The sequence below is a fragment of the Lissotriton vulgaris genome, unplaced genomic scaffold (assembly GCF_964263255.1).
Source record: "Lissotriton vulgaris unplaced genomic scaffold, aLisVul1.2 SCAFFOLD_5375, whole genome shotgun sequence".
Lineage (NCBI taxonomy): Eukaryota > Metazoa > Chordata > Amphibia > Caudata > Salamandridae > Lissotriton > Lissotriton vulgaris.
In genome coordinates this window covers 30,417-45,624 of record NW_028251641.1, presented here as the reverse complement: position 1 = coordinate 45,624, position 15,208 = coordinate 30,417, and positions in this window count along the sequence as shown.

Genomic DNA, 15,208 nt, shown 5'->3' with positions numbered 1-15,208 from the left:
TTAACCTTTTTATCTGACTTGTCCTAACTCTCATTTTCTCGATGTTCATAATACTGAGCCATGCTAAGGATACCTGAAGGGGTTGAGGTAGTCTAGGTACTTTCGGCAGCCTGTAAACGTGTCTTTATTTCTGGTAACAAATTAGTAACAAACCTATTGACAAACAACAGTATGCCACCTTCGGTGGACAAATCCTGTCCACTGAAGTCAATAAATACTTTCTCAAATCCGGTAACAAAATCTGACACAATTTCATCCTTCTTTTGGATGCAGGCTGTCAATTTATCCCAGTCTACCTTTCATGGGGGAATAAGGGTTTGCATAAATGTAATAATTTGGGCCGGTATAGCTAGAATCTCGTCTTTGGGTTTATTGCCAGGTTTTCGATCTTTGTCCCATGCCTTAATTTGATCCCAAGTCCCTCCAAGTTCGGCGGCATGATCTGAATCATGTACTTGTCTCCATATATCCACTGGGACTAAAAGACCGAAAAATAACTCTATATCAGCTAGAGTCATAAAGGCCGAATTCGCAGCTTCAGTCAATTCTTTATAATAAGCCGTAGGATTTTTCCGAGGGTCAGGAAGCTGAGCTTTTAAAGTAAGAACTTCACTCTGTTTCCAAGGGGTATAAACCCACTGATCTTGGAAATGTGCCTCTACATGGGCTCTAATGACCTGACCTCCTCCATCCAATACTTCAGGAATCTCGGGGTGAAATAGGAAGTGTACTTCTCTCATAGGGTACTGCGTTCCTACATCTGGGCAATTCGTAACCATTCGGTCCCGGTAATTTATCAGAGTTTCAACATTCTGGAACACCTCATTAACCTGTAATTCGAACTTAAACACTCGATCTCTGATATCACACAATATTTGAGGGGCCAGACCTTCATGAAAGCATTGTTCCCATAAAGAAATCAGTCATATTGCCATGTGTTCTAATGCTAGTTGTTGAGTAACCGGTTCAAAATCTTTAATTGTACTCCAAATGTCTTCTAGAGTACAAATTGGATTGCGCATCCATTGGGACGCCTGAATCACTACAGCCCGTCTTTCTTCATCACCTAAGGATGATCGAGTAAAAACTCGATGACCTTCCATCCCTCCCATAGAGCGTCGCGGGGTGTCATCTGAAGAGGCAGCGGTCATCCCGCTAGGAGTAACCGTCATTCCTCTAGCCTGGGATGTTAAGAATACTGGGGAGGTAGGGGAAGCGACCACCGTCCCGGGTAACAAGGTTATTCATTCTGAGGTAGAGGGACTAAGGGTAGGAGGGACAGACAACGGGGCAGGAGGGTGCACAGCTACTGAAGCAGTCGCGACCGCTGCTCCTATCCCTCCTTTTCGATTCACTGGGACTGCTGGGTACAAACCCTGAGGCGCATATGGTGGCGGAGGGCGAGTCTCCAACAATTCCTCTAGTTCATCTTCTGCTTCAGTTCGGGTCACATAACTTTTATCAGTCTGCAATCTAAACTGTCTATCTAGTTGTTGGATATTCTTCTCTACTTTCTCCTTTTCATATGCCACTGCCTTTTGGGTTACAGTCTGCCCTGCCTTAATTTTTTCTAATTTCTCTCCTCGTATTCGCCGTCGTTTCGCTTCCTTGACCCATAAGGTCAAGGAGTCAAACATGCTCTGACGGCTCCTTCTTCAAAATAATTTGTTTTGTAAATAATTTATTTTCCTTTCATCAAAAGACCCCGTTAAAGGCCACTGTATTTCTGCATTGTCTTTAGTATATTTGTTCCATAATATATTAAACCAAATAGGAGTAAGATCATGTTTAACATACATATCAAAACTAGGACTGCCTTCCGGAGGAGCAGGCTGTCTTTCTTCCAGCCGCTCACTTTTCCGGCGGCAGCACCCAATACATAATTTACTAAAACAAGACATTTTTGTAAATATTCAACAGATCATATCATTCCAACTGCAGTCACACTCATAGACACGTCTACTCACCATACACTCTTTCACTTTTTCCACGTACGAAATGTAGTATACATAGTATACTTAAAGTGCATAAATTTCGATCAAGAAAAATGCTCTGGTCATGACTTTACAATTCCTTACGACATGTCTCATACGCGAACAGAGCCCGTCGACTCCTGTTCGGGGAATCGATCACCCTGGAATCCAGACCTCCAAAAGATTTCACAAAAGAGACAGTCCAGAGACTGCCCTGGGATCATCAGACAGGCGAACCACGGACCCTCTTACAGACTATCCCCCAGTCCTGTGCAGGTTGGTCCAGGCGTTATGGGCGCCACCCCAGACCCTGCACTTACCCAGTTGCTCCTGGGGGCCTTTCCGAAGAGGATCCGGCCGAGTGAGCACCCACCGTGCAACACAAAGGCGTCTGACGTTCTCCCAATTATTCACCAAACAAGTCTGTGGAGTATCTGCCCATGCAGTCACACCTCTGCCACGTCAGACCCCCAGATTCCCTTGTGGTTCACCAACCACCATACCATAGGCAGTTAACTGTTCTTCTAAGCCACTTCTCAAAAGTGCTCATTCCATACCATACAATTCACTCACCTGGTGCACGCAGGTCTGATTGAATGTTCTCCACCGCCAACCTCCTTTATAGACCAACACGGTCAGCTGTTCCCGGGTTAAGCCCGAAGGACTCCGGCGAAGGGTTATTTAGCAGCTGGGAAGGTCTCTAGGTCGAAGAGTGGAATTTTCCGCTTCTACCACAAACTGGTTTCTCAATTAGGATCATTTTCCAATCCACCCCCTCGACCAGAACCCCTCCCCGTCCCTCTTCTCCCGTTTACGGGAAGGGACAACCCTATCGCGGAGTCACGGCGGAGTCGCCAACTGAAGTACTAGAAAAATATACCATGGAGCTATAATTACCAATAGCCCATATAATCACAATTACCATATATAAATAAGTTGGCAATGGAAAAGGTTCAATCGTTTATTTTGCAAAGTACCCTGTACAGGGGAGACTCCCTCTGGTCACAGCTCGCGAAGGTGCGCAGAGGAGACTGCTGGATCATATTCAAAACAGTGCATATATACTTTCGACATACCTCATACAAACCCCGTACATGGAAAAGTACCAGTTCAAGAGGAGCCAGCAGGAAGACCCATATAAGGCACAACAAATTGGTTAGAACTCTGCTAAAGCTATTCTGGGGGTAGGTCAGTAAAGTGCCTCCCTTTCGTTCTGGTGCATGGGAGTACGGGCACGGCGCCTGCAGGAATGTGCTCATCCTATAAGAAAGAGCAGATGTGACCTTGGGCTTCCTAAGTTAGAATCACTGCTTTGTTCATAGCCTAGGCCAACCTTTCTGACTCTTCTCTCAGCAGCATGTCACGTGCTTTCTTTACTAACGAAAGAGGCCTTGGGAAACGAAACCAAGATGGCGTTGGCTCAATTCGGGCCCGATTCTCAAGATGTACATAGGTCGAGTGTATTTACAAGGGGTTTTGATAGAAGTGGCAGATATATATTGGATGTGTTATGACAACTTATATAGTATTGATTTTCTAATCCTTCAATGTCTACATACATGCTGGGTACATTTAGGTATATTTAGTTAGGATTGCATCGTAGGAGTACGCATTTTACTGTCATGTATTTTATATGCTTGCTTGTATTCATTGTTTTAGCATGATGGTAGAAATCTACCATCCTTTTACTGTGTTAGTGCTAATAATCATTTATATCTGTTACTGTCTGATGATTGTTTCAGCACACCTATTTTGCACTAGAATGACGCTGGCTAAATAAATACTTATTGAGAAACGTCCCCACCATTTATTCTGTGAATCTCTCTGAGATGAAGTGAACACGAGTGACTGAGCGAAAAGTATTGCATTGTTTCCTCGATCCCTGTTGGGACAGGGTTGTCATGTTCAATAGTTGCCAAGAACTAGTCTCTCCTTGGTAAGAGAAGTTTCTAGTGGCACTGTGAGCTAGCTGGTATACAGGCTAACATACTCGGTAGGGGTGTCTAGAATCAGTCTAACCCCAATCCTATAGTATATGTTGTCTAAACACGCAGATCCTATTTAGGTTTAAAGGAACAGCACAACAATAGATGGTGATTGGTGTCCTTGCTGGTGCTATTTCTGGTGCTTGGTGGTTGCTCTACATCTCCCACCTTTCACACTGATGTCATTGAAGGCCTGATGTGATCATTGGCGACTCAAGTAGATGCAAGAGATGTACACGTCATACATCAGCACCTACAGTGTGTTCCCAGATCAGAAGCTTTTGTCTTTCATTGTACTTTGGTGCCCGTTAAATAACTTGGAACTCTACTTCCCTGCCCTGATATGTTATCTGTCCTGCGAAGCCGCTGATGCCAATGTATGTAAGTAACTTCCACCATTCTCGTAATCCTTTGTTTCCAGCCCCTGTGCCAAACTCTCAGCACCAGTATTTACCTGCTCCCTGGCCCTTGTCTCTTGCAGACTTTACCTTTGGTAAAGCTCTGCAGCCAAGATCATTTGCTAATATTGACCTGAGGCCTGGAAGATTGCCTCTCACAGAGGAGCCGCTTTTACATACTTCATTCCCGGACATTTTCCTACTCACATATCTATCAGGATGTGGTTCAATGTAATATATACACATGCATTTTCCATTGCTGACGCCTGTTCTTTCTCTGACTTGTTTATATTGGCATCTTACAGCCAGTGCTTTTTGCCAGCCAGGCCTGTCTCATGATAGAGGCGTTCTTACTACCTTGAGTCAGGTGGGTTCAGGGCTCAGTCTTTGAGGTTCTCTAAACTTTTTTTTTTACGGAGTTTTATATAGCGCGAACTCGACCCGCTACCAAGTATCAGGACACTTTACATAGCACCAGTTGCGTTACATGAGGACACATTCATTTTTTTTAGGCACGGGGAGATTAGGGGCCAGATGTAGGTAGCCCTTTACCGATCGGAATCGGCCGAAAATACCGATTTTCGGCCGTTTCCAATCGGTAAAGGGCTATGGAGATGTAGGTGCACATATTCGGTAATTTTACCGAATCGGTATTATTACCGAATCGGTAAATTTACCGAATCGGTAATATTTACCGATTCGGTAAAATTACCGAAAATGCTATAATGATATGTGTGTAGCCAATTTTCCATTGGCACATGGCTTTCAGAATCGGTATTTTACCATGGAATACAAATCCATGGTAAAATACCGATTCCTGTGTACATGCACATCTGTGCATGTACACATGTGCCATGTGACAGACAGACGTGACCTTAGGGCATGTCTGTGTGCCACATTGCACACATGGCCGTTTTGGGGGTGCTAGAGGGTGTCAAAGTGACACCCCCTGCACCCTTGACAAACTCGGTATACCGATTCGGTATTTGCATTGAATCCTATGGGCTTCAAGGCCCATAGAATTCCATAGCAAATACCGATTCGGATACCGAGTTTTAAGGTATCGGTAAAAAATCCAGATGTTGGTACCTACATCCCATTTACCGATTTTGAAATACCGAATCGGTAAAATTCGGTATTTCAAAATCGGTAAATGTGATTTACCTACATCTGGCCCATAATGATTTGCCCAGAATTACAGGATGTTCAGCGTCGTTGCCGAGACTCGAACCCGGTTCCCCAGATTCAAGGTCGACCGCCCTAGCGGTCAGGCCAACTCCTCTCCTCTTTCGTGTTGAGCACTCAGCACTCTCCTCTCTTGCCAGTCAAGTGATGACATGAGCTTCTGCTGGTGTTTTAATGCCCATTCTATCGCCTTAAAACAATAATTGCATCTTTTATATAGCATACTACTAGCTTTGTCACCTTTAATACATTAAACTGGACGCCTGAGAGAAGCTCTATTGTAGTGAAATAGTCCTTAATATGTATGTATGTATGTATTTTTTTACACTAGCAGCGTGTCATTTTGAGCAGAAATGCTGTGCAGAAGAACAGCCAGTACTTAGCAGGATGTATCAAAAGGTTCAAGTGGAGCAAGTTGAGCAGTTATACGTTTTTTCAAAGGTTTATTAATTGGCATTATGCTGCTGAATAAGGAGTGAATAGGCATTATGCTGCTGAATAAGGAGTGAATATTTCTATACTAATAGAAGAGTTGAAAAGCAGGCTTGGACTTTTCGCTAAGCAGACAAAGTTCAGGCTGTTGAGAGGAGAGTGGAGGGTCTTAGATGAGGTGATGAGAGCAGATGTGAAGGGAAAGCAGAGGACCTCTGCTTAAGAACAAATCAGCATGAGGGTCCAGAGGGCTGCCCAACCGCAAGAAGGTGTCAGACAATCTGATGTGTGATTGCAAGTAGGAATTTAAGATAGGGTAAGGGGATGAGGGCTGCATTTGGTCTGCACAGAGATGGTGGGAGAAACCAAGCGCTGAGATGATGTTCCAATGTGAGGTGTTGTAAGGATGCAATCGTAGAGGACCCATGACCGCAGCCTGAGGGACTCCAACAGGAAGAATAGTTGGTGGATGTAGGAAAGCACCCCTCTTTGACATGGCCACCCACATTTATGCCTGATATTTGATGCAACTTTGACTGAAGTGTCCTGGGATCCTGCTAGCCAGGTCCCCATCTTTCCCAAAAACAAGGCAACTGTGTAATCGTTCCACAATTCAGACCTTCAGCACCCCTGTGAGTCCCTAGTAAATGGTACCCCTTGTACCTAGGGCATAGATACTAAAGTAGGCCCATAAGGGCTGCAGCATGTATTGAGCCACCCTAAGGGGACCCACCACCAAACTCATGCAGACTGCCATTGCAGGCTGCGTGAAATAGTGCAGACAAAAGTGAAAACACGGCATGGCACACACCCCGTGTGCCATGTCCCCAGACACTGCATGAAATATATGTAAGTCACCCCTACAGCAGGCCTCGCAGCCCAAAGACAGTGTGCATTATATTACCTGTGAGGACATAGCTGCATGAGCAGATATGGCCATGTGCTGTCTAGTCCGATTGCTAGATAGAACAAGTGAACAGGGAAGCCATCTTGACTACATGTACTGGGTACTGGTCATTACAAGTTCCCTAGCTACATGATGGATTTACTGAAACCTATTACCCGGAGGCATAACACAGGCCCCCGCAGCCCCCCCAGTGCGGGGGGGCCCCAAGCTCCAGGGGGGCCCCCCTCAGCATTGCACTCTGGTCGGAGAGCTCCTGATTGAGCTTGGAGAAGGCCCCTCTACGTACAGTGCAGGGAGGTCCCCTCAGTTTTCGTTATGCCAGTGCAGATACCTTGTCTTAATAAATCCATACTGATGCCAGTAGTGGATTTATTAAGACATGCACACTAGGTCATGCGCCTCGTGATGTAATTTCTAGCAAAAAGTGCAGTCTGAAGGTTTGTTGCCAATTAGCACAAAGATGACACGGGAGGTTGTAGAGAGAAATATATGTTGTGTATGTCAGAGTTGATAACACTGTAAAAAAATAACATTGTTATTTGCTTTTACATTCAGCAAAGCTAAAAGCGGCGATCTTCTGAAGCAATGCTTAGCAGAGAGGTTGTGGTGTAATGGCCAGAACCAGGGCCGGACTGAGAACCAAAACCGGCCCTGGCAAAGTGCTCGGCCGGCCCCCTGGGGGTGCGACCGAGCTCTTTGCCGGGGCCGGTTTTCGGCTGATTTTGTTACAGGTCCGATTTTGCAGCTATGCTGCAAAAACGGCTGTGTAACAAAATCGGCCCCCTGGGCCCAAAACCGGCCCCACCCGTGCGGCGCACCGGGGGATTGCCCGGTGCCCGCAACGGCCAGTCCGGGCCTGGCCAGAACTGCCGACTTTGAAGCTGGGGAAGCAGGTTCAAATCTCAGTGTCCGTTCAACATCCTGTGATTCTGGGCAAATGACTTACTCTCCCCCGCCTACAAAAATGAATGTGTCCTTGTATAAGTGTGGCTCAGGGGTTAGAGGTGGCAGACCCGGAAGCTGAGATCGGCCCTGGACCAGGGTTCAATTCCCCGCCTCGGCGGGTCTTGGGCTAAAAATTCCATGGACTCGATAATTCTCGCTCCGGTGCCTTCTCGACTCACGGGTTCACACTCTGCGACTCTGGGCAATAGCTTGCTTAATCTCCACAACGGCCCCTCGCGGCGGGATGCCTGGCTTTCACCTTGTGGATACCCTGCTATCTCACAGGGGAATACCAGGACGGGTTCCCTAAGCAAGCGCCGGGACACCCACTGCGGGTAGCTGTGCGCTATATAAGCTCAAATACATTTACATTTACATTTAATGTAACAGGTGAGCAACTAAAGCGCTCCCATACATTGGGGTTGAGTTTGAGCAGTATAAAACTGCAAAGCAAAAATAAAGTCTGAAAAAAAGCAGCAGCAAGTGAATTAGTGGGGTGATGGGTCAAGCAGGGGAGCGGGAAGGGGAGACGGGCAAGCAACGGCAGGGGAGGGCGGGAGGAAGCAACAATGAAGTGGAAACCAAAAAAAGTACTGACTGCTCCTATATCTGGAGACGAGGGACAGGGCAACCAGCAGGGACAAGGGAGGTGGTGGGGGACGGGTGAAGCAACAACGGGGGAGGGCAGGAGGAAGCAACAATGAAGGGGAAACAAAAAAAAGTACCTCAATCGAAGCAGAATCAGCGGAAGGAAACTTATATAATATGTACTTGATCCATCCTCTAGCAAAGAGAGGAACGCACAAAAAGGAAGTGAAGCACCCATGCATTTACCAATGAGAAGCAAGGAAATGGGAGTGACAATCAAGCCAGCCAATGGCTGCAGCCCCTTTTGTGTATACAATATCTCTTTCAAGCGAGAGTGCATGCGCTGTCGCAAGCGACACCTAAAAAGGATAATAAGTACTGGGAGAAATGAGTGCAACCGTATTAATGTATACAAAAAATACTCAGGGGAAAGATTCAATTAATATAAAGGAGTCTGAGTTTGATAACAGCTGGCCTCAACAAACGCTGTAAATCATGACAAAATTAACGTGAACACATATATAAAGCATCAGAAACTAAGGGAGCACTAAAAGAATCCAATTAAATATGGGCCTCCTGTTTGGAAAAGTACTTAACAAATAGTGCGTCCGTGGCTGGTGGAATTTATCCACCCTGGTCTCACGCCTTTTAATTCAAATTATTGAGGTGTTTGTCCTTATATATTTATCTTTTTTAACTGTATTTTATTAGTTTTGCAGAAAACAAACAGCGCAAATGATCTGGCCTGCCAACATCTTTACAACCAGGAGTGTTCAAAAGGATGTGCCCATCAGCAACACAATTAGACCAAGACAAGAAACAGAGAACATGAAAATGGATTCCATCTGTGCTGGTCCATATTTAATTGGATCCCTTTTAGCAATTCCTTCACTTAGGTCTCTTTGTGTAAACGTTCAATAGTTCCATCTCTATTTATTCTATAGATGGTTTTCATATCATTTCAAGTGCATGCGTATCATTCTTTTTCAATAAATTACTGCCTCAGTGTGCAGTGCCACCTGTGTACTCACTGACAGGGGTTGACACACTGGCTTATCATTTCCACATTATTTACCGCTTTTATGGTGCCTGGCTGTCATTTCTTCTTTATTTGCAGCTTTTATGGCGCCTGGCTGTCATGTCTTCATTATTTACCGCTTTTATGGTGCCTGGCTGTCATTTCTTCTTTATTTGCAGCTTTTATGGCGCCTGGCTGTCATGTCTTCATTATTTACCGCTTTTATGGTGCCTGGCTGTCATTTCTTCTTTATTTGCAGCTTTTATGGTGCCTGGCTGTCATTTCTTCTTTATTTGCAGCTTTTATGGCGCCTGGCTGTCATGTCTTCATTATTTACCGCTTTTATGGTGCCTGGCTGTCATTTCTTCTTTATTTGCAGCTTTTATGGTGCCTGGCTGTCATTTCTTCTTTATTTGCAGCTTTTATGGCGCCTGGCTGTCATGTCTTCATTATTTACCGCTTTTATGGTGCCTGGCTGTCATTTCTTCTTTATTTGCAGCTTTTATGGTGCCTGGCTGTCATTTCTTCTTTATTTGCAGCTTTTATGGTGCCTGGCTGTCATGTCTTCATTATTTACCGCTTTTATGGCACCTGGCTGTCATCAAACTGAAGCATCTTTCGATTGATTGGAAATTTCCCTTGAGCATTGTGTGTGTACATTTACATGGCCTGCCCTCATTACTCACTATACTTGTTATTCTTTTGTATTTCTGTCCTGATATATCATGCACTGGTGTGGCCATCTGGCATACTTTTCTAAATGTCCACTATGTCTCCTCTGGTCCCTACTTGGCCTCTTTTGATCTGGGTTGAACAAAATGTTTTCCTTTGTTGTACAGACCCTTGTGTATGCACTCTGATTACTCATGTCCTGATGATGACCTCCTGATTTTCTTTGAGGTTGAAACACCACAGACACAGGGAGTCAACTGGATGATAATATAAGTCCTAACACCTCAGGAATATATACTAACACATTTTCTGTTTAATGCATATGTTATCCTATTGCCCCTTTCTTGTGTATGCATGTTTTTTCACTTTACAAATCATCGCTGCTTGAGCACTTAGAACCTCCGTTTTATATATTTGTCTTCTTGGAAAGATTTAATAAATTATTTTAAGTAATTGCTGGCAGAGACTGTGGGTCAATTCTACTGTTGAGATAATGTTACACATCTCACATATACCTACATGTGGTGACCAGAGGTACCACTGGAAGCCACTGTTGTCTACACACATTAATGCCTTTGGCTTCTGTAGGGTTGTCTGGGAAGCTCCAGTTTGGATACATATCTCGCTGGCAGGAGTCAGAGCAGTGTAAGGTCTTCTCAGGGAACTGATGTGGGCAAAGCACTCAGAAGACAGTAAAACACAGCAATGCATACAACATTTAATAACTGAATATCCAGTCTCTGCTTCACTTTATAGAAAGAAAAACACTTTAGTTCACATATGGCACAATAGAGTGCATGAAATGATGACAGAAAACCCCATAATTCTCTTCTTCCTAGCTGCACATCTGACCTTGAATGCTGTTATAAAGTGTGTGTACTACATGCCACACTTTCTGTTAATGTTGGAGAACAGGCACAATGTTAGGCGAAGAAAGTACTCGCTGACTTCACGGGCATTGAATACAGGCTCACAGCCGGGGTCCAAATGTTGTTTAGTTGGGATGAAGAGGCAAGCAGGGGGAGAGGAGTTGGCCTAACGACTAGGGCGGAAGACCACTAATCTGGGGAACTGGGTTCGAGTCTCGGCAACGACGCTGAACATCCTGTGATTCTGGGCAAATCACTTAATCTCCCTGCACCTAACAAAAATGAATGTGTCCTCATGTAACACAACTGGTGCTATATAAAGCGCTCTGATACCCGATACCTTCGGGTCAAGTTCACGCTATATAAAACTCTGTAAAAAAAAAAAAAAAACATGCACACAAATTCAGAACTTTGGCACCAGCCTTTAGGAGCATGCACCCGATAAGGAACCTTGCTCGATCCTCAGAATCACCCTCAGATCCTCCCCAGCATGAAGTGACCAGTAAAATGGTCACTTCTCGGAGGGGGGGGGGGGGGGGTTGTATGCGGCCTGTCCGGTGCTCTGTGTCTTTGTAACTGGGCTTCTAAAGTCCAGTAACTCATGGGGCAGTTGTTGGAGGATGGAATATTTTTCTGGGACCTGAACACGAGACTTCCTCCTAGTAGAGAAGACACTATTAAAGAGTTCCTGTGACTTACAGCATCTGGTTTCAGGGGTACTTTGATGGTGATTGGGGTGCCCACGGGTGGACATCGACAGCCTCTCCCAGCCAAATAGTGCTAGAGAAATGACCAGGGTTCAAATGTCATTATCTCCCAAAATACTTATCTGATTTCAGTACCTAAACCCCTCCAGCCTCCTGGTGGCCTCTTGTGTCTACCTCTCTGATTCCTGAGGGCAGGGGGTTGAGCTGAGTTGGATCTTAGGGTTCTTGGAGGCGATGCGAAGGGAGCCAGGGGCTTTCTAGAGCACAGATGGGCCAGAGATGAAGGAGTCTCAGTAAGAAATGCAGGATTCACCTACTCTTATCTTGAGCCCCAGATGGTGCAGATTAAGGTAACGATTAAAGGCCTGACTTAGATCTCGGCGGACGGGTTACTCTGTCACAACAGCGATGGATGTACGGTCCGCCAAAGTAATAAATACCATTATATCCTATGGGATTGATATTTCAACGGACGGGGTATCTGTAACTGTTATGATGGGGTAACCCGTCCACTGGGATCTAAATCAGGCCCTAGGTTTTGAGTGAGATCTTGAACAATAACAAAAGAGGAGAGGATGAAGTCTCACGGCTAGACTGCTGACTTTGGAGCTGGGAAACCAAGGTTCGAGTCTCGGGTCGACTCCACATCCTGTGATTCTGGGCAAATCACTTTATCTTTCCATGCCTACCAAGAAATGAATGTGTCCTTCTGTAATGTAATGGTCATGTAAAGCACTCCAATACCTTCGGGTCGAGTTCGCTCTATATAAATCTGCACAAAAAAGAAAAAATAGCTGGCAGTTCTCCTCTGCAAGGCACAGTCCATCACCCTTTTTTTCCTAAGAGGCAGACCTCTCCCCTCCCAGCACAGTCCTGGATGCCTTTGATCAGGATGTAGGTAAGACTTGTCCTAGTTTGAGGGGAAGTATCAGTCTGCTAAAACTCTCCCTCAGCATCTCAGTCCTTCTCATCTTCACTGGTGTGAACATCCTTCCTGGAGAGACTTTCGGAAATAATTATTTGTCATGTGGGTTGGAATTTATGATCAGAGCTCAACAATCCATTCTCCAGCAAGCTTGCATTCTGGGGTCTCCTCTAATCATTTGAAGCAAGGACACATGATCAGTGCAGAGGTCTCGAGCTACAGGAGCCTCATCTGGTCCTGACCAGCCCAGGGAGAGCCACATCTCTCACTCTGTCAGAGGCACAATGACTAGTACAAACAAAAGGTGGCCTGACAACGCCACCCACTGGACCAACACTCCTGAGCTCCCACGGTGCAGATATCTCTGCTGTCTCAATCAAGGCCATTTGTAATTTTGGGCTGCTACAAGTGCTTCATTTAAGCTTTTGAGACTTACCGACACTCACACGGAAAAAAACGTAACAGAGGGAAAAAGCAAGAACCTGCCGAGTGAGATAGGGAGGCAGCGAGTGTCCGTGGTGGATTAAAGAGGCATGAGGTGGAATCAAGACTATGCAGCCTTGATATTCGGCACGCTGACATTAAGTATCGCCGGCCGCATTCTTCTGAGCAGAGCTTCGGGCGCCGGCTCTCATCCCTTTACAAATTAAAAATTAAGCATTGGCTGCTACACACATACATGGTATCAAAATAAACACAATGATGCACGATGTCAGTCATGCACACTGATTTCACACTTCACGACAGCATAGGCCGATGCCCACCTTTTACCTCAATACTCATCTCTCATTGATGGGAGGAATATCTTTCTGACAGCAGAATTGCTTTCCCTCAGGTCTGATCCATCTTTTCGCTTAGCAGTTTCAGGGGGAAACTCTGTCTTTGGTTGCCTTTTTTAATTTTGCTGTAAGGAATGTGGACATTGTTCTGGCTATTGTGATTTTTCTTGTGCTTTTTTTCTCCTAGATCAAGGTACAGACTGGAAGGTCCATATGTCGAGGAAAATGAGGAACACAAATACATCATGCAATAGAGAACCATGATGGATGAAGAATGTGAGGAACATGCATACTGCATGCAATAGAGAATCCTGAGGGACGAGGAATGCGAGGAACACGAACACTGCATGCGATGGGAAACCATGAGGGGCGAGGAAAGTGAGGAAAACAAATACTGCAGGCGATAGGGAACCATGAGGGCGAGGAAAGTGAGGAACACGAATACCGCATGCGATAGGGAACCATGAGGGATGAGGAAAGTGAGGAACACGAATACCGCATGCGATAGGGAACCATGAGGGGCAAGGAAAGTGAGGAACACGAATACCGCATGCGATAGGGAACCATGAGGGGCTAGGAAAGTGAGGAACACGAATACCGCATGCGATAGAGAACCATGAGGGGCTAGGAAAGTGAGGAACACGAATACCGCATGCGATAGGGAACCATGAGGGACGAGGAAAGTGAGGAACACGAATCCCCTGCTACAACTCATGCAGACCAAGGTGACACACGACCTGTACGTCAGAGTCCCACTCATCCACTGTCCACTGCAACCCACCTCCTCAGACCGTTCTTGTCACCGCGGCCCTTCTTCAAACGACAATCTCAGTTGGCAGTGGGCGCCCTGGTGTCAGGATACCCCGTCCCGCCAAGGTAGGCCAGAGACCCTGGCCCTCAGGCACGTCCACTCCGCCTTCGCTCAGTCCAGGCCCATCCCTCCGCCGAAGCGGGCAGCCACAGGTGATTTTCTCCGCTGCAAGTTTCCATAATCTAGCCTGGAAGTGATTAGTGCATGGATCAAGGTCTTTCTTGAAGTTGAAGTTGAAGTTAAAATATTTATTAAGTGCACGATTACCAGGCGGTTCCTTGGCGCTAGGGATGCAGACCCAGGAGGGCAGAGAAGAGCGCTAGAGCGGGAAAGCTTGTGAGAAAAGTAGGGTCTTCAGTGCTTTGCGGAACTCAGGATAGGAGGCAGAAGACCTAATGGTGAAGGGGAGGGCGTTCCAAAAGGTAGGGGCAAGGACAGAGAACTTCATGCCCCCGGATTTTTTCTTCCTAAAGCGAGGAACAGAGAGAAGAGACTGGGTAGCTCTCTACTAGGAGTGTAAGCTTCAATTTCGGAATTGATGAAAGCCGGAGCTGTTCCGGCGCGGGCCTGGAAGGTCATACATCCCATCTTGAAGAGGGCGCATTCCCGGATGGGAAGCCAGTGCAAGGCTTTGAGTAGGAGAGTGACATGATGGGATTTAGAACGACCATAAATAAGACGGGCAGCTTGGTTTTGGACCAATTGAAGGCGGCGCAGGTCATAAGCGGGAACCCCATTGTACAAAATGTTGCCATATTCCAGGCGTGACAAGACCATGGCCAAAAGGATCAATTTAAGAGCAGAAAAGGAGAAAAAATGGGATATCTTACGGATAGTACGAAGCGTCAAAAAACAAGATGAGACCACTGAACTAATCTGGGAGTGGAGAGTGAGATGTTTATTAAGTGTTATCCCTAGTGTCTTAACTGTAGGAGAAGGTGAAGGACGGGTACCCAAGGAAAAGGGCCAAAACAATGGGGACCAGGGACTGGAGCCGCCACCTGTAAGTACCAG